At 47.1% G+C, this 20,329-nt stretch overlaps 1 long non-coding RNA gene and 1 pseudogene across 2 annotated transcripts; both read left to right on the forward strand.

Annotated features, from left to right (window-relative positions):
- Window positions 1-281: 281 nt before the first annotated feature.
- On the forward strand, window positions 282-3,431 carry LOC101006553 (annotated as a pseudogene). The gene has a single exon (XR_002519748.1). The product of XR_002519748.1 is annotated as a double homeobox protein 4C-like (transcript).
- A 4,178-nt stretch (window positions 3,432-7,609) lies between these two features.
- On the forward strand, window positions 7,610-11,879 carry LOC116272917. Its single transcript, XR_004181442.1, has 4 exons — window positions 7,610-8,185; window positions 8,398-8,469; window positions 10,755-10,825; window positions 10,916-11,879. It is a non-coding gene; the product is annotated as an uncharacterized LOC116272917 (long non-coding RNA).
- The last annotated feature ends 8,450 nt before the right edge of the window (window positions 11,880-20,329 follow it).

Below are 20,329 nucleotides of genomic sequence, written 5' to 3' on the forward strand. Positions count from 1 at the left end.
TGTGGCTTCGCTCTCGTTTTCTACATGAAAATGAACGCGATCCACACAACTGCGTGTGTGAGACTATCACAGCAACTGCGACACCCATAGGCATTGTTGCCTTCACGGAGAGGGCCTGGAAAACTCAAGACTGTCATGAAGGTTCAGTTCCACACTCCACATTTCCAGGCTGGTTTCTCCATGAAAACGTGTGCGAGTCGACAGAGGCTCCCAGTTTCCATAGAATTACTGGAGAACCCCAGAGAGCCAGCCCCAAAGCCCCTCTTTCCCCTCCAATCTGGCCCTACACCCACCCACCCCACAAGGCCCTGGTCTCTGTAGTTCTCAGCTTCGGAGGCCTTTCGGCTACCCGGGACTTTGGGCCCGGAGCTCATGCATATTCATGAAGGGTGGAGGTGGCAGGTCTTTCTAAGGGCTTCTGGCTGGGCCGGCCTCCTGGCTGGACCTGCCTGCTGTGCACAGGCCGACTGAGGGGCACGGGAGCCCGCCGGCCTCTCTCTGACAGTGTCTGTCCGCGAAATTCCGGCCAGGTCTCCCCGCCATGGCTCTCCCGACACCTTCCGACAGCGCCCTCCCGACGGAAGCCCGAGGACGAGGACGGCGAAGGAGACTCCTTCGCGCCACGAACCAAAGGGAGGTCCTGCGAGCCTGCTTTGAGCGGAACCCATATCTGGGCATCGCCACCAGGGAAGAGCTGACCCAGGCCATTGACATTCTGGAGCCCAGGGTCCAGATTTGGTTTCAGAATGGGAGATCACGCCAGCTGAGGCAGCACCGGCTGGAATCTCGGCCCTGGCCCGGGAAACGCGGCCCGCAAGAAGGCAGGCGAAAGCGGATCACCGTCACCCGGCCCCAGATCGCCCTGCTCCTGCAAGCCTTCGAGCAGGATCGCTTTCCAGGCATCGCCATCAGGGAAGAACTGGCCAGAGAGACGGGCTTCCCGGAGTCCTGGATTCAGATTTGGTTTCAGAACCGGAGGGTCAGGCATCCAGGCCAGGGTGGCAGGGCACCCGCGCACACAGGCGGCCTGTGCAACGCGGCCCCCGGCGGGTGTCCCCCACCGCCCGCTCTCTCCTAGGTCGCCTTCACCCACATCGGGGCGTGGGGAAAGGGGCTTCCCGCACCCCACATGCCCTGTGTGCCTGGGGCTCTCCCACAGGGGGCTTTCGTGAGCCAGGGGGCAAGGGCCATTGCCCTGCTCCAGCCCAGCCAGGCTGCGCAGGCAGCGGGAATCTCCGCACCTGCCCCTGCACTCCGGGCTTTGTGTTGGGTGCCCTGGCTCCTCCGGAAGTGGGACTGTCCTACCCTCAGACTCCTAGGTGGCCTCTGCACCCCAACAAATGCCAGAAAGACCAGGACCCACAGCGCGGCGGCCTGCTGGGCACGTGCTCGCTGGGACAGCCTGGGTCCGTTCCAGCTGAGTCACAGGACCAAGATGTGCTTGCGCCACCCACATCCCAGCGGAGTCGCTGGTGGGGCTGGAGCCCCAGGTCGCCAGGGCGGCGTGGGAACCCGAAGATGGGGCAGCTCCACCTCCGGAGCCCGCGACCCCGGAGGCCTCCGCGCATCAAGCACAGATGCAAGCCATCAGGCGCCCTCCCAAAGGCTCCAGGAGCCTCGGCGCTAGTCTGCACTCCCCTCCAGCCTAAGCTCCTGTCAACCCTAGAGTTTCAGCAAAAGGCACGACCTTTCTTAGATCCGGCGCCACTGGGGGAGCTGAAGGACGTTGAACAGCGGGCTCCGCTGGAACCACTCCTCAACCAGGAGGAACACCGGGCTCTGCTTGGGTATGGAGAGGCGTCTCTTCCCTTCCAGCTGACCTGTCTAGGATCCCCGAGTTCCAGGTCCGGTGAGAGACTCCACACAGAAGAGGGCTGTCATTCTTTCCTGAGCATCCCGGGGATCCCAGAGCCCGCCCAGGTACCGGGAGGTAGACTGTCTACTGTGCAAGCGCGGGTCCGTAGACAGCCGCCTAGATTTTCCAACCAGACCAGGAGGAGCTCTCATCCCTTTTTCCCCCGCGTTCTTCAGTCAGGTTGGCAGAGACCTCAGTCCGCGAAACACTGGGCCCGGGCAGAAGCCAGGCCAGTTCTCCTTTTCGCGGCTCGACTCCTCTGCCTCTTAGCTCCACCATCCGTTGCCAACCCGCGTCCTGCCAGCCTCTTCAACATCACCACGGAGCTCCTTGCAACTAAATGTAGATCCGAGACCGAGCACAAACGGCCTGCTGCCCTTTCCAGGCAAGAGGGAAGGCAGGCAGAGAGGAGGACAGGAACGGAGACAGAGTGGGACGCAAGGATGGAGCTAGGAAAGGATGGATGGAGGGAAGGACTCTGGAAGGGAGAGAAAGAGGGAGGGAGGGAGAAAGGGAGGAAAAAAACCGAGGTAGGGAGGGAAGAACAGAGGGAAGGATGGACTGAGGGACAAAAGGAGCAAGAAACAGACAAAGGAAGGCAGAGAGGAAAACTGTCTTCTGCCTCCAGGACCAACAGGACCCAGCACTTCGGGAAAATGTTGGGTGCCCAGTGTGGGCTAAGTGCTCGGCCCACAGCCCCGTTGGCCGGGGAGGCACTCACCCGCCCTCCAGATCGCCAGCCTGGGTTACTTCATCCTGCAACAATTCAGATGAATTCCATTTCCGAAGGAATGAGTGAATCGCCCAGAGAGCAATGAGCCGAGACTAGGTGGTTGTCCGTTTTTCATCCACATGGTTCACAGATGACATAGCCCCACGTTGAGCTTGCAACAGAGGGCGAGGCGGATAGTCCCATCCGCACAGGAGTCGCACTCAGGCCGACAGAAGCCTGGTTTCGGGTTCCAGGTTTCTTTGCCCTCCGCAAGGGGGCCTGTTGCTCACGTGTCTCCGGTCCTCAAAATCCTGATCATGTTGACTGTTTGTTTCCCGACCTCTGTGGGGACCCAGAAACCTCCAGGGAAGGGTAGAAAAGCAGCACTGTGTCTTCGCGCTCCTTTCCAGTTTCCAAACCTGCCACAGTGGAGACTCCCCATGTTGCAGGAAACAGGAATCCATCGTACGGCAGTGATGCACGGGACGTTTCTTTTCTCTGTGATTTTGCTCTCGTTTTCTACATGAAAATGAACGAGATCCACACACCTGCGTGTGTGAGACTATCAGGGCAACTGTGACACCCACGCGCTGGCAATAGAGTCGGCAGCTCAAACCCGGGACAAAGGTACTGACGGACATCCAGACACACCCCACCACAATCACGAGCAAACCCATTCCCAAACACACAGACACACAGGGGGCGCACGCACGCAACACAAGCACACACACAGACACACAAAGACACAGACAGCTTGAAGGAGAGCAAGGGACAGAGGGGTGGAGAGATATAAATGGAAGGAGAGAGAGAAACAGCGATAGAGAGAGAGAGAGAGGGACGGAGGTGGGGGAGATTGAGAGAGAGAGAGAGCCAGCAAGAAAGAGAGAGAGAGAGAGAGAGAGAGAGAGAGAGAGAGAAAGAGAGAGAGAGAGAGAGCGAAAGGTGGAGAGGGAAGGAGAGAAAGAGAGAGGTGAGGGAGCTGGAGAGGGAGAGCAACAGAGACTTGGAGAGGGAGGCTCTGCTCTGGTAGACAAGGCCCCTTTGAGCAGGGTACGGTGGAGGGTTCTTGGGCCGGGCTAGAACAGAGGGCAGGGCCGCCCACGCCGGAGGACCTAGGGAGCCCTGAGGCCTGTTTTTACTTGGGTTGGTTGGTGGCTTTGGGGTGTGTTTGGTAGCATCATTCCTTTGTTGGCTCCTCCCTGGCCTCTTGGTTCTGTGGGCCCTGAGATTTGTAGAGTGCCCCCATCCCTGTGGCGGGAGGAGTGGTGTGGGCCGAGGTCGGGGTCTCTCTGGTGTTCAGGGTGGTATGGCCGTAGACCATGGCAGTGGCGCCTTGGCTGGTCCAAGAGCCTGGTCCAGCTATGCCCGCCTGATTCCAGGCGTCCTCACCAACCCTGGGCCACGAGGCTCAGGCACCCTGGAACCGCTTGCCCGAGGCCAGGCAGCTCTCCCCCTTTCCGCCCAAGCACCACCTGTCGCTGCGCTGCGCTTTCCATCCACCTTCCAGAACCTCCCGCCGTCGCCCAGACCAGACCAGACCACGCGCGGGACCGCCAGAGGCCTCCATCCCCTGCCAGGGCTCTGGACTCTCCAGGCGGCCTCCCTTTCTCAGACGCCCCAGGCCTTCCCCGGATCTCCAGCTCCCGATCTTCCAACACATAGGGCCGGCTCAGGACCGGGTGTGCTCCGAGGAGTCAGGGTTCAGGGCCCACGGTCCTGGGATCCCCTCCGGTCCTCTGACTTGCCACGGAAAAATTGTTTTGGTTCCCTTGTCGTCCCTCCTGAAAGGCCCCCTCTTGCCCCACCCACCCAGAGCCTCCAGGGCTGCTCAGGAGCAAACAGTCGGCCCAGCCCCGCGGGCCCTTTTTCTCACAACCTCCACACCATTGTCGCTTGTCCCGATGAAGACCCGGCCCGTGGTCAACTGGGCGGGAAGACTCTGCTTTGTCCCGCGCTGGCACTAGAGCCCCCGCAGCCTGATCCTGGGAAAGAGGGGATCACCTCTTTCCCAGACGCACCTCACCCCCACCACGAGCAAACCCACCCCGACACACAGATATACACGGGCGCACGCGCGCGGGGACACACACACAAAGAGACAGCTTTAAGGAGAGCAAGGGAGAGAGGGATGGAGAGATAGAAACAAAGGGAGAGAGACAGAGATAGAGACAGAGAGGGCGGGGAGAGAGGGAGAGAGGGTGACAGAAGAGCCAGAGGTGGAAGGGGAAGAAGAGAAAGAGAGAGGTTGAGGGAGCTGGACAACCAGAGCCACAGAGCCTTGGAGAGGAAGGCTCTGCTCAGTTAGACAGTGCCCCTTTGAGCAGGCCAGGGTAGGGTGGAGGGTGCTTGGGCCGGGCTAGAACAGGGGGGCAGGGCCACCCATGCGGGAAAACCAACGGAGCCCTGAGACCTGTTTTTTCTGGGATGGGTTGCTTACTTTGGGGGTGCGTTTCATAGGGTCCTTCCTTTGTTTGCTCCTTTCTGGCTTCTTGACGCAGTAGGCTCTGAGATTTGTAGAGTGCGCCTGTGGGTCTGGCGGGAGCCATGACGCGGAGCGTGCTCACAGGGCACTAGACCTGGGTCTCTCTCCTGTCCTCGACATTGGATGGTACACAAAGTCCGTGGCAACGAAAATCCAAGTGCACAGGAACGGTTTTCCTGGTGGCTGACGAAGGCACTGTCATTCCCTCGTGGAAAGCAGCCCGTGCTTCTGAAGCGCAGGCGTGCCTAAAAGTGGGAGTAGAGTCGGGGGCGGTTGGGAAGCATGGTGACAAAAGGGGGAAAGAGGGAAGGGGCGGGGAGCCAAAAGCCTATGGCACCCAGTATTCCCAGGGGGTCAAGTACTAACTAGGCCCGACCCTGCTTAGCTTCCAAGATCAGTGGAGATCCCCTGCGTTCAGGGTGGTATGGCTATAAAGACTGGCAGTGGCGCCTGCCTGTCACAAGAGCCCGGCCCAGTCAAGCCTGCTCCACTCCAGACACCACCGCCACCTCGGGGCCGCAGGGCTCAGATCCTGGGCCCCAGCACCTCCGGCAGCTGCGCTGCGCCCGCGTCTTCGGCCAGCCTCCCAGAGCCACCCCCCTCCCCTGCAGCCAGACCACGTGCTGCTGCGTGGGAGAGCCAGAGGCCTCAATCCACTGCCCAGGCTCCAGGCACACCAGGTGGCCTCCCTTTTCGCAGACGCTCCACGCCTTTCCTGGCTCTGGAGCCCCTGAGCTTCCAACACATGGGCCGGCTCAGCACCGGGTGTGCTCCGAGACCTCAAGGCCCAGAGCTCACGGTCCTGGGATCCCCTCCGGTCCTCCGACTTGCCGCGGAAAAATTGTTTTGGTTCCCTCGCCGCCCCTCCTGCAAGGCCCTCTCTTGCCCCACCCACCCAGAGCCTCCACGGCTGCCCAGGGGCGAACAGCCGGCCCAGCCCTGCAGGCCCTTTTTCTCCCAAAGCCCACACCATTGCAGCTTGTCCTGATGAGGACCTGCCAGTGGTCAACGCAGCGGGAAGGCTTTGCTTTGCCCCCCGCTGGCACTAGAGCCCCCGCAGCCTGATTCTGGGAGAGAGGGGCTGACGGACACCCAGACACACCCCACCACCAGGAGCAAACCCACCCCGACACACACACAGATACACACAGGCGCACGCGCGTGGGCACGCACGCACGGGCATACAAGAACACACACGGACACACAAAGACACAGACACAGATAGCTTGAAGTAAGGGAAGAGGCCACCCTTCATATTGTCTTATGCCCAATTTCTGCCTCCAAAGAAAGAAGAAGTGATAACTAAAACGCAGAAATGAAATCCACAGCTGGGCGCCACACCCTGGGCCTGGTAGTTAAAGATGGACCCCTGACCTAACCGGTTATGTTATCTATAGATTACAGACATTGTATAGAAAAGCATTGTGAAAATCCCTGTCCTATTTTGTTCCGATCTAATTACTGGTGCATGCAGCCCCCAGTCACGTTACCCCTGCTTCCTCAATGGATCAGGACCCTCTCACACAGACCCCCCCCCCCCCCCTTAGAGTTGTAAGCCCTTAAGAGGGACAGGAATTGCTCACTTGGGGAGCTCGGTTTTTGGAGACCTGAGTCTGCGGATGCTTGTCTGCAGCTCCTCCTGCTACAGAAGGAGAGAAAGGGAGAGAGGGATGGACAGCACCACAGGGAGAGAAAGACAGTGATAGAGAGACAGAGAGACAGTGATGGAGAGAGAGAGAGAAAGAGAGGGCGCGACAGAAGAGCAAGAGGTGGAGAGGGAAGTAGAGAAAGGGAGAGGGTGAGGAAGCTGGAGAGCAACAGCTACAGAGACTTGGAGAGGGAGGCTCTGCTCAGGTAGACACTGTCCCTTTCAGCAGGCTGGGGTAGGGTGGAGGGTGCTTGGGCAGGGCCCCCCATGCGGGAAAATCAACGGAGCCCTGAGACGTGTTTTTTCTTGGATTCGTTGGTTGCTTTGGGGGTGTGTTTCACAGGGTCCTTCCTTTGTTTTCTTCTCCCTGTAGTCTTGCTGCGGTGGACCCCAAGATTTGCAGAGTGCGCCCGTCCGTCTGGCGGGAGCCTTGGCGCAGACCGTGTCCACAGGCCGAGGCCTGGGTCTCTCTCGTGTCCTCGGGACTGCAGTTTACACGAAGTCGGTGGCAACGGGAAACCGGGTGCACCGGGACGGATTTCCTCGTGGCGGGCGAAGGCAATGTCCTTCCCCCGGGAAAGCAGCCCACGGGTTCTGGAGCGCAGGTCTTGGCTGGCGTCCGTGGGACCCGCTGCCCCTTCCCCCGGCTTGGACGGTTGCGGCCGCGCTGGATGAATGAATTGAATTGCCTGGGTGTCCAGGGAGCGGGAAGACACCCGGGACCTCAGGGACCCCACCCCTGCGCCCTTCGGGGTCCATCCCCTCCCGCCCGGGTTGGAGCCGGGCTCCTGGTGGGGCTGCGCGGGGTCGGACGAGGTGGGATGCTGCTGCCTGGTGGTGCTGCAGTGGCGACCTTCAGGAGGAGGTCCTGGGCTGCGGCTGGGGCGCAGGGACGCACAAGGGGGAGCAGAGTCGGGGGCGGTTGGGAAGCACGGAGACAAAAGGGGGAAAGAGGGAGGGAGCGGGAAGCCAAAAGCCTATGGTACCCGCTATTCCTAGGCGGAATCCCATCCAAGTACTAACCAGGCCCGACCCTGCTGAACTTCACGAGATCAGAGGAGACCGGGCGCCTGCAGGGTGGTGCGGCGTAGACGCCAGCATCGGCGCCCGGCTGCCCCAAGCGCCCGGCCCAGCCACGCCCGCAGGACTCCAGGCGTCACCGCCACCCTGGGGCCGCGGGGCTCGGACCCCCCAGCCGCTCGCCCGTGCCACCGGGCAGCTGTCTACCTCCACGCCCCAGTACCGCCGGCAGCCGCTCTGCGTCTTCCGCCGGCCTCCTAGAGCGTCCCGCGTCGCCCGCGGCCAGGCCACGCGCAGAACCAATCTGGCGCCACCCTGCTGTTGCTGTAGGGCGCCTTAGGCCTCCGTACCCTGCTCAGGCTTCCTGCTCTCAGCTCTCCGGGCGGCCTCCCTTCCGCCCACACTCCGGGCCTTCCCGTGGCTCCGGAGCTCCGGAACTTCCACCACATCGGGGCCAGCTCAGGACGGGTGGGGTCATCCCTTCACTTTTTAACTTTTGGTTGTTTCTATTTATATTTATTGTGCTATGTCTTGAAATGTTGTAGTTATTTATTTTGGTTGGATATTATTTAGTATTCCTACTTTGAATAAGAGTAGTTTACACACCACGCAGCTATAGTGTTAAAATATTCTGTTTTGTTTTGTATACTATTATCAATGAGGATTTTTTTTACCTTTAGGTGATCATTTATTGCTCATGAATGTCCTTTTCTTCCTGATTGAAGTACTCCCTAGCGTTCCTTGTAGGACAGGTATGGTATTCATAAAATACTTCAGCTTTTGTTTGTCTGGAAAAGTCAGTATTCTTTTTATTTGAAGAACATTTTCGCTGTATATGCTATTCTAAGGTAAAAGTTTGTTTCCTTTAGTACTTTAAATATTTATTGCTTCTCTCTCCTGGCCGGTAGGGTTTCCACTACAAAGTCTGCTGCCAGACGTGTTGGAGCTTCCCTGTATGTTATTTGTTTCTTTTCTCTTTCTTCCTTTAGAACTTTTCTTTTTCTTTGACTTTTGGAAGATCAATTATTGAATGCTTTGAAGTAGTCTTTTTTTGCGTTAAATCTGCTTAATGTTCCATAACATTTTTGTAGTTGGATATGGATATCTTTCTCTAGGTTTGGAAAGTTCTCTGTTATTATCCGTTTGAATAAATTTTTCTACCCCTGCCTCTTTCTCTACATCTTCTTTAAAACCAGTAACTCTTAGATCTGTCTTTGTCAGGCTATTTTCTATATCCTGTAGACACGATTCATTGTTTTTATTTTTTTTCTTTTGTCTCTTCTATGTATTTTCAAATAGCCTGTCTTCAAGCTCACTATTTCTTCTGCTTGATCCGTTCTGCTATTAAATGGCTCTACTGCCATACTTCAGCATGCCAGTTGCATTTTTCAGCTCCAGAATTTCTGCTTAATTTGTTGTAACTATTTCAATCTCTTTGTTGAGTTTAGTTGATAAAATTAGGAATTTCTTTACTTTGTTATCTTAAATTTCTTTCTTTCTTTCTTTCTTTTTTTTTTTTTTAAATACAGCTATTTTGAATTCTCTGTCTGAAAAGTCACATATCTCTTTTTCTCCAGGATTTGTCCCCGGTGCCTTATTTAGTTCACTTGGTGAGGTCATGTTTTCCTGGATAGTGTTGATGCTAGTAGATGTTCTTCAGTGTCTGTACATTAAAATTTTGGGCATGCAGCACCATATGAGAGGTTTAAAAAAATAAAATTAAAAAAGAGAAAAGGTGAGCATTTACTCTAGTCTTCACTGTCTGGGCTTATTTGTAACTGTCTTTCTTGGGAAGGCTTTTCACATATTTGAAAAGACTTGGGTGTTGTGATCTAAGCCACATCTGCTTTATGGGGCACCTTATACCCAATAATGCTGTAATTCTTCCAGACTCAGAAGTACCACCTTGACAGCCTTCAACAAGATCCAGGAGAATTTTCTGGATTACTAAAGACTCTTGTTCCCTACCCTTATTTTCTCTCAAAGATGCAGAGTCTTTCTTTCTGTTCTAAGCCACCTAAAGCTGGGATAAGAAAGACACAAGCACCCCTGGCCACCACCACTATGACTGCCCTGGATCAGACCTGAAGCTAGCACAGCACCAGGTCTTGCTCAAGTCCTGCTGCATGCGCTTTCTGACGACTGCCTATGTTCACTCAAGGCCTTTCGTCTCTACAATTAGCAGGTGGCAAAGCCAGCCAGGCCTGTGTCCTTTCCTTTAAGACAGTGGGGTTCCTCAGTCCTTGGCTGGGTCCAGAAGTTCCATTCAGGTCAGGGAGTAGAGTCAAAAATTTTAGAAATCCACTTGACATTCTATTGCATTGCAACTGATCTGACACTCAAACCACAAGACCTAGTCCTTCCTATTCCTCCCTTCCTTTTCTAAAGGCAGAGTAGCCACCACCACCCCAGGCCACAATGAGTACTGCCAGGCTACCACGAATGTTCTCTCAAGGCCCAAAGCCTCTTGTCAGCTTGTGATAAATGCTGCTTGGCTTGAGACTTGCTGTTTTCAGGGCAATGGGCTCCCTACTGGCCCTGGGCAGCTTCATACATGCCAACCAAGAATCAAGTCCTAGAATCAGGGATTCGGAAAGCTCGCTTGGTGCTCTACCCACCTCTGGCCTTGCTAGTACCTAAGGGGCAAACAAAGTCCTCTTTAATTTTCTCTCTACTTTTCCCAAGAAGGAATTTTGCCTTTTAGCCACCACAGCTGGTAATGTGCTGAGTGTCAGGTAAATCTAACAAGTCGATGAGGGTCATCCAAGGCCCTTGACATAGTACCTGGGTATGGCTGCTGGGCATTCAGAGCCCAAAGGTTTTTAAGTCTGCAGGTGATAAATGCTGCCAGCACTTGGTCCTTTCCTTCAAGGCAGAAGGTTTCCTTCTGGCCCAGCGTGTGTCTAGGAATGTCTAGGAGCCAGAACCTGGAAAGGAGGCCTCAGGATCCTGATCAGTGCACTATCTTACTGTGGCTGAGCTGGTATCCAGGATGAAAGAAAAATTCCTACCTACTCTTCTCCCTCCTCTTCTCAAGCAGAAGGATGGTGTCCCTTTTGGAGCCAGGAGCTGTGCAGCCTGGTGTTTGGGGAGTGATAAGAAAATCAGGTACTTTCAGTACTCACCTGATTTTTGGTTCTTATGAATGTTTTTGGATCTATGTGGATATTAATAGTTGTTCATCTGGTGTCCTTGCAGGAGGGACAATCAGTGGAGCCTTCTTTCTACCATCTTGCTTTCCACTCACTCCCAAGAATCAGAATGCAGAACTTTTAATAAGAAAAGCTTTCAGAACTCGGGAAGGACAAGGAAGACATCCTGGTTCTCCATGCTTAACATTGGACTGTTTCTTCAACTTCGGTGCATGGCACAGACTAACCAGGGATTGTCATAAATCATTTGACTTGGACTCTGCAGTTCATTCAGATTCTTTAACCGGACAATTTAAATACTGGCTGATTTGGCATGAAAATCTGGCAAAGTATTTTCTTGGTATTCAATTGATTTTTATTCTGCTTGGGTTAGTTAGCAGTTTTATAATCCAGTCAGTCTCTTCACTAAAGTTCTGGGAATTCTTACCCAGTTCAAATAATATAATTCTAAAGTTCTCAAACACCTGTTTTCAAGAGTGCTTCTCGGGCCTTCTCCATCCTTTCATGAACCTCCTTAAAGACACAATATTCTAGGATATTGCAAGCTTGTGAAGTTTTCAGAAACTGCCTCAGAATTAAGCAATTTACAGTGGAAATGACTTTAAGTTGTTATAGTTAGACAAAATTGACCAGAACATTTTATTATTTTCAGACATGAGCCATAGCACCCAGCCTCTAAAGTTAAAATAAAGTAGATTTAAAAGACATTTAAAAGATATTTCAAAGATAAAATAAATTTATCAAATGTTGTCATCTTTTAATCCCAGATTTTTGTGAACCTCTGCTTTGCATTTTCCCCCAACTTTCTATATTTATCCTGTTTTATCTAGTTTTTTTTCTTTACTTCTTCAATTTGAAACTTTAAAAAAATTAAAATGCATTTTTATGTCTGTATAAGTTTTATCATCGAAAGCATATGTTCACAAGCCTGTAATCCCAGCACTTTGGGAGACCAAGACAGGTGTATCACTTGAGGTCAGAGGTTCAAGACCAGCCTGTCCCACATGGTGAAACTCCATCTCTACTAAAAATAAAAAAATTAGCCGGCTGTGGTGGCAAACACCTGTAATCCCAGCTACTTGGGAGGCTGAGGCAGGTGAATCACTCGAACCAGGGAGGCAGAGGTTGCAGTGAGCTGAGATCATGCCTCTGCATGCCAGCCTGGGCAACAGAACAAGACACGTTCTCAAAAAAAAAAAACCATATCTTGCTTTTTATACACTGTGTGCAGAATCATTTCTCTCATATCTAGTAATTAAGTCTTAGGAGCCCCAATTTTCAGTGAAAACCCTAAAAAGTGATTTTTAACTGTCTTATCTCAGTATTTTTAGATAAAATCCCTTTTATAACTTTTAAGAAATATAGTTCTTCAAATTACTGTTTATTAACAGAACTAAAGATATTTAGGTTTTCTATACCATATACAAGTAACATGTCATGGTATATAGACCTAAACTAATTTTTAATGGTTAAGATTTCAGTATTTTAGCTTACAAATGACTCCAGATATTTTATGGTTATTTATTACTTAATTTAACATGACTTTAAGATTTTAAATTACTGAACTGAATTTTGAAACTGTGACACAGGCAGCATCCCTAATGCCTGCCCTCAGTAATTCTAGGTCCCAAGCAGCCACATGGCACCCAGGAAAACTATGAAGATCAGGGCCTGCCTGAGTCCATTAAGACCAAAGACAGAGCTGTGAAGACTGTAACTGGAGGATCCAACCCCTCCTAAAATGGCCAGAAGGAAGAACAGGAAAAGCATAGAAAGAAGGGGCCGATTGGGCTTGATTCTGGCTTGTAGCTGCTGGTCTAGGCACTGAGAACATGTCTCCAGTCTTCATCATGGTCACCTTTCAAGACCCCCTGAATCCAGAAATTCTCAACAAAAGACATAAAATCATAGTTAAATCAAGCAAGTATCTAATTATATTTAATTGATAATTGTAAAGCCATTTGTATTTTACTAACGATTTAAGAATGAGCTTTATTTACAAAATATAATCACATACATGTAACACATATAGACATACAAATACACAGAAGCAGATCTTATAGCTTTCATAAAGGACTTAATTTTTTTTAATTTTAGATTCGGGAGTACACATGAAGGTTTGTTACATAGATAAACTCATATCACAGGGGCTTGTTATACAGATTATTTCATAACCCAGGTATTAAGCTCAGCACCTCATAGTTATCTTTTCTGTTCCTCTCCCTCCTCCCACCTTCCCCCCTCAAGTAGACCTCAGTTTCTGTTGTCTGTTGTTTCCTTCTTTGTGTTCATAAGTTCTCATTATTTAGCTCCCACTTATAAGTGAGAACACATAGCTGCGTAGTATTCCATGGTGCATATGTGTGTTCTGTGTGGGAAATGTGTGAGGAAAGAAGAAAAGAAACACACAATACTTTTAAAGGTAAACAGACTTTATCCCAAGTATATGGCAATATAGATATAATAAGCAAATCGTCTAATAAGTCAATGATATAATGAACAAATTTTAATGGGAAGGGGAGAAGGGAAAAGCTGTGTGTATATATATTTACACTCACCAGACTATGGAGGATTCATCACCAGGCTGGGAAGCAACAGAGTTGGTTGCTCCAGAGTTGGCCACTAGTCCGTGCACAGATGAGGAGAAGCTTCAGCGCGGTCTGGGAAAGTAGCTCTTTTTGTAACAAGTTGTTTGTCATGAGACCCAGTCATGAGGGCCCTTCGCAACTGGGCTCAAGGAACACAAAAAGTCCACTTGTTTTTGCGATTGTCTGTTGTTTTTCAATAACTATTTCTCTGAAACATTGCTGAATGAATGCCTCAAGGGGCTCACACAACTCGTTCCAGGACTTAGTGACCATTATTGGTGTCCCTGTTCAATTGAATTCAAATTTAATATTTAACTTTTCCTCCACAATGTGCCATATTTATCTGTATCCAATCTGTCATCGTTGGGCATTTAGGTTGATTCCATGTCTTTACTGTTGAGAATAGTGCTGCAATAAACACTTACGTGCTTGTGTCTTTATGATAGAATAATTTATATACCTCCGGGTGTATACCCAGTAATGAGATTGCTGGGTCGAGTGTTAGTTCTACTTTTATCTCTTTTGAGGAAAGCACTGTTGTGTTTTCCACAACGGTGGGACCGATGTACACTCCCACCAACAGTGTATGTTCTGTTTCTCCACAACCTTGCCAGCATCTGTTATTGTTGACTTCTTAATAATAGCCATTCTGACTGGTGTGAGATGGTGTCTCACTGTGCCTTGGATTTGCATTTCTCTGATGGTCAGTGATATTAAGCTTTGTATTCTAGGGTCACCTGTGTGTATTCTTTTGAAAAGCATTCATGTTCTTTGTGCACTTAAAACATTTTTTAAAAAATTTCCATAGGTTTTGGGGCAACAGGTGATATTTGGTTACATCAGTAAGTTATTTATTGGTGATTTGTAAGATTTTGGTGTATCCATCACCTCATCAGTATACCCTGAACCCAATTTGTAGCCTTTTATCCCTCAGCACCTTCTCCCCTTTCTCCCTGAGTCCTCAAAGTCAGTTGTGTCATTATTATGCTTTTGCAACCTTATAGCTTAGCTCCCAATTGTAAGTGAGAATATATGATGTTTGGTTTTCCATTCCTGAATTACTTCACTTAGAATAACAGTCTTCAATCCCATCAGGTTGCTGCGCCATTATATCATTTCTTTTTATGGCGTAGTAGTATTCCATCATACATATATACCACAGTTTCTTCATCCACTCATTGATTGATGGGCATTTGGATTGGTTCTACATTTTCATAATTACAAATTGTGCTGCTATAAATATGTGTGTGCAAGTATCTTTTTTGTGTAATGACTTTTTTTTTCCCTCTGGGTACATAAACAGTAGTGGGATTGGTGGATCAAATGGTACTTCTACTTTTAGTTCTTTAAGGAATCTTCACACTGTTGTCTATAGTGATTGTACTAGTTTACGTTCCCACCAGCACTGGAGAAATGTTCCCTTTTCACCACATTCACACCAGCATCTCTTATTTATTTTTTTTATTATGACCATTCTTGCAGGAGTAAGGTTTTATTGCATTGTGGTTGAAATTTGCATTTCCCTGATCATCAGTGATGTTGAGCATTTTTTCATATGTTTGTTGGCCATTTGTATATCTTCTGAGAATTGTCTATGACCATACTGCCAAAAGCAATCTACAAATTCAATGCAATTGCCATCAAAATACCATCATCATTCTTCACAGAACTAGAAAAAAGAATCCTAAAATTCATATGGAACCAAAAAAGAGCCCGCATAGCCAAAGCAACACTAAACAAAAAGAACAAATCAGAAGGCATCACATTACCTGATTTCAGACTATATCCTAAGACCATAGTCACCAAAACAGCATGGTTCTGGCATAAAAACAGGCACGTAGACAAAGGGAACATGATGGAGAACCCAGAAATTAACCCAAATATTTACAACCAACTGATCTTTAACAAAGCAAGCAAAAACAAAGTGGGGAAAGAACATCCTACTCAACAAATGGTGCTGGGATAATTGGCAAGCCACATGTAGGAGAATGAAACTGGATCTTCATCTCTCACTGTGTACAAAAATCAACTCAAGATGGATCAAAGACTTAAATCTAAGACCTGAAACTATAAAAATTCTAGATGACGACATCAAAGAAACCCTTCTAGACATTGGCTTAGGCAAGGATTTCATGACCAAGAACTTAACAGCAAGAAAAACAAAGATAAATAGGTAGGATTTAATTAAACTAAAGAGCTTTTTCACTGCAAAAGGAACAGTCAGCAGAGTAAACAGATAATCCACAGAATGGAAGAAAATCTTCACAATCTGTATATCTGACAAAGACCTAATATTCAGAATATACAATGAGCTCAAACAAATTAGCAAGACAAAAAACAAACAATCCTATCAAAAAGTAGACTAAGGACATGAATAGACAATTCTTTAGCCACTTTTTAATAGGGTTGTTTTTCTCTTGTAAATTTAAATTCCTTATATTGAATATTAGATCTTTGTCAGACACATAGTTTGTACATACTTTTTCTCATTCTATAGGCTGTCTGTTCACTCTATCCATAATTTATTTTGCTGAGCAGAAGGTTTTAAGTTTAGTTAGATCCAACTTGTCCATAGTTGCATTTGTTGTAATTGGTTTTGGTGTCTTTATCATGAAATCTTTTCCTGTTTCTATGTCCAGGATGGTATTGCCTACATTGTCTCCCAGGGCTTTTTTAGTTTTGGGTTTTACATTTAAGTATTTAATCCATCTTGAGTTGATTTCTGTGTATGGTATAAGGAAGAAGTCCAACTTCAATCTTCTGCATATGGCTAGCCAGTTATCCCAGCACCATTTATTGACTAGGGAATATTTTCCCCATTGTTTGTTTTTGCCAGCTTTGTCAAAGATTAGATAGCTGTAGGTATGTGGTCTTATTTCTGGGCTCTCTGCTCTTGCTCTGTTCCATCTATGTGTCTAAGTATCATCAGTACCATGCTGTTTTGGTTACTGTAGTGCTGTAGTATAGTTTGAAGTCAGGTAATGTGATGCCTCAAGCTTTGTTTTTTTTTTTTTGTTTTTTTGTTTTGTTTTGTTTTGTTTTGTTTGCTTAGGATTGCTTGGCTACTTAGGTTCTTTCTTGGTTCTATATGAATTTTCAAATAGCTTTTTCTACTTCCGTGAAGCATGTCATTGGTAGTTTAATAGAAATAGCTCTGGGCAGTATGACCATTTAAATGATATTAATTCTTTCTCTCCATTAACATGGAATGATTTTTCATTTGTTTCTTCTCTGACTTCTTTGAGCAGTGGTTTGTAATTTTCATTGTAGAGATTTTTCACCTCCCTGGTTAGCTGTATTCCTATGTATTTTATTCATTTTGTGGAAATTGTGAATGAAATTGCCTCTCTTATTTGGCTCTTAGTTTGGCTCTTCTTGGTGTATAGGAATGCTAGCAAATTTTGTACATTGATTTTGTATCCTGAAACTTTGTGGAAGTTGTTTATCAGCTTAAGGAGCTTTTGGGTCACAACTATAGGGTTTAGATAGAGAATTATATTGTCTGCAAACAGAGGTAGTTGAATTTATCTTTCTATTTAAATACTCTTTATTTCTTTATCTTGTCTGATTGCTCCAGCAAGGACTTCTAATACTATGTTGAATAGGAGTGATGAGAGAGGGCATCCTTGTCTTGTGCGGGTTTCAAGGAGAATGCTTCCAGATTTTTCCCATTTAGTATAATGTTGGCTGTGAGTTTGTCATAGGTGTCTTTTATTATTTTGAGGTATGTTCCTTCAATATCGCATTTATTGAGAGTTTTTAATATGAAGCATTGTTGAATTTTACTGGAAGCCTTTTCTGCATCTATTGAGACAATCATGTGGTTCTTGTCTTTAGTTTTATTTATGTTATGAATCACATTTTATTGATTTGCCCATGAGGGACCAACCTTCCATTCCAGGGAAGAAGCCTACTTCACTGTGGTGAATTAGCCTTTTGATGTGTTGCTGGATTCAGTTTGCAAGGATTTTGTTGTAGATTATTGAATAGATGTTCATCAAGGATACTGGCCTGAAGCTTTCTTTTTCTGTTGTGTCACTGCCAGGCTTTGGTATCAGGATGATGCTGGCCTCATAGAATAAGTTGGGGAAGAGGCTCTCCTTCTCTATTTCTTGAAATAGTTTTAGTAGGAATGGTACTGGCTCTTCTTTGTACATTTGTTAAAATTTGACTGTTTATCTATCAGGTCCTTGGCTTTTTGTTTGTTTGTTTTTGTTTTTGGTAGGCTATTTACTACTGATTCAATTTTTGGAGCTCATTTTTGGTGTGTTTAGGGACTCAATTTCTTCCTGGTTCAGTCTTTAGAGCGTGTATGTGGCCAGGAATTTATCCATCTCTTCTAGGGTTTCTAGTTTGTATGTGTAGATGTGTTCATAGTAGTTGCTAGTCGTTATTTTTATTTATCTGAGGTCAGTGGTAACATTCCGTTCATCATTTCTAATTTTGTTTATTTGAATCTTCTCTCTTTTCTTCTTTATTAGTCTAGCTAGCGTGCTATCTTTTTAATTTTTTCAAAAAATCTTGATTAAGTGATTTCTTGAACAGTTTTTCATGTCTCAATTTCTTTCAATTCAGCTCTGATTTTAGTTAATTCTTGTCTTCTAGAAGCTTTGTGGTTGAGTTCCTCTTGCTTCTCTAATTCTTTCAGTTGTGATGTTAGGTTGTTAGTTTCAGATCTTTCTAACTTTTTGATGTGGGCATTACTTCTTATGCCCTACCCTAACTTTTTTCCTTCTCCTAGAAAATTCAGAACCATGCTTTCTAAACCAATTCAAACTTTCTCAGTGAATCAACCTGGTCTCCCTGAGGCGAAGTTAGCAATTTTCCATTTCACATGGTTCTCTTTCTCTCTAAAAATATCTAACTCAACAATGAAACTGTTTCATCCCTCCTGGGCATGCAAGGAACTCCTTTTGGCTGACACCAAGACTTAAAACCTTGTTCTTTCAACATTAATGAAGATCTATTTAGAAAGCCTCCATTTTTACAGAAAAGATATATAAACACCGATGAAAATAAATATAAAATTATATGACATACAATTATATTGTGGAAAGACTGAATAAATAAGTGAACTAAACTCTAAGAAAAAAAAGATGATGATATAAAATGACATATAAATAAAAAAACCTGGGTTGGTAGAACATAATTAATGTATCAGTAAAGTATGTACATTGTAGAAGTGGCAGGAAGACTGCAGTGAGAGTGAGACCTGACCAAAAGCTTTAAGGAAAGTTCTATACCCTTAAAAGAGATTAAAGTGGACTCAGGAAAACATGGTCCCTTTTAGGAGAAGGACACATGTTCCAGACAGGCCAAAACTCAGAGCACCTTTACCTTCTCCAGGAGGAAAGAGGAGGTAAAGCAGAAGTCAGAAGACAGCAAGGCCAGGTCAGCACAGGCACCCAGGCCAAGCCAGGTGGGCTCCATCGTAAGGGTATGAGGAGTCACTGCAGGGTGAGTTTTATTCATTAGTTTGTTTTGTTTTCTTTAGTAACTTAAACACTTGATCAAAGTTGACCTTTGTAAGTATTGCTGCAGCTGAACATAAGATGGATAAAACCAGTGTTTTAAAAATTATATTGTATAGAGCACTAGCCCCAGTGAGATATTAGTGGAACACACAGGCACACACACACACACACACACACACTAACACTGAGCCCAGATTATTCTGGCAAATGCTGGGTTAAGCAAACTAAAAGAAACATCTTTAGTGTTAGACTTCTCAGAACCTGGAATGTGGCTATATGACTCATAGAACAGCAAGATTAAGACAGAGCATGTCATTTTTATTGTCCAGAAGTGTTGAAACACTTTCCTTCCCTCGGCTTCAGTGACATCTTCTTTCTCCTGGTTCTCCATCAACCTCTTTGACTGCTCCTTCTTGGTTTCCTTCTTGACAATCTGCTGCTGCTCAGCCATTCTCTTTTCATTCCCCGTGGATTTCTCAAATGTGTTTCTATTCCTGCAGATCAAACTTTCCTTGTTTTTCCTGATACCTCTCCCTATCTGACCCTGCCCCAGTCTGAGGCAGGTGTTCCATCTGTGTGCGCTTTTGGCATCCTGGGATGCTCCCAGCATATTCCCTGCCACACTCCATCAGGTTTTCTCCCACTTTCCTCGTTTCTCCTGATACCTCTTCTTGTCTGGCCCTCCCCCGGTGTCAGGCAGGTGTTCCATCCTCTCCTTGTCTGACCCTCCCCCAGTCTGAGGAAGGTGTTCCATCTGTGTGTGCTTTTGGTGCCCTGGGATGTCCCCAGTGTGTTCCCTGACACACTCCATCAGATTTTCTCCCCCAGACTCTGTGAGGGCAGCAGCCTTGTCTTCACTGTTCCTTCAACGCTCAGCACATAACACAGAAGCTGATTCCATAACATTTACTTGGCCAACTGATACTAAATGTATGTTCCTCTAGATCTTAAAAAGTTACAATAAGCAACATAGTGCAATAGGCAAAATAAGTCTTTTTAGTCAGGAGTTCTCTCTATATGCACAACAGTTTGAAGTCATTATCAGGCAAAGTGAAACAGAAACTGTCACAAAGTTCCCTAAGATAAATTATTTTGCTTTAATCTTCAATTCATCATGTGAAATAATCAAGATCATGTGCTATTGTAAATATTTCTAGCTTAAAACACAACAACCTGATTTTTATTGTTTGAAATAACCACAATATAAATCAGTTAACTAAAAATTGTGTAAATACTTCTTTCAAATAAAATTCTGTCTAAATTTTGCATTACTCATATGTTCAAATGATAAGGAGCTCATAGGCTTTTCCAATACCTTAGTCAAAACATTGCACTGATTCCAGCTGTGGGAACAGTATCTGAAAGTTATGTTACAGATGGGGAACAGGTACTTACGTG

Source organism: Papio anubis, unplaced genomic scaffold (assembly GCF_008728515.1).
Source record: "Papio anubis isolate 15944 unplaced genomic scaffold, Panubis1.0 scaffold257, whole genome shotgun sequence".
NCBI lineage: Eukaryota > Metazoa > Chordata > Mammalia > Primates > Cercopithecidae > Papio > Papio anubis.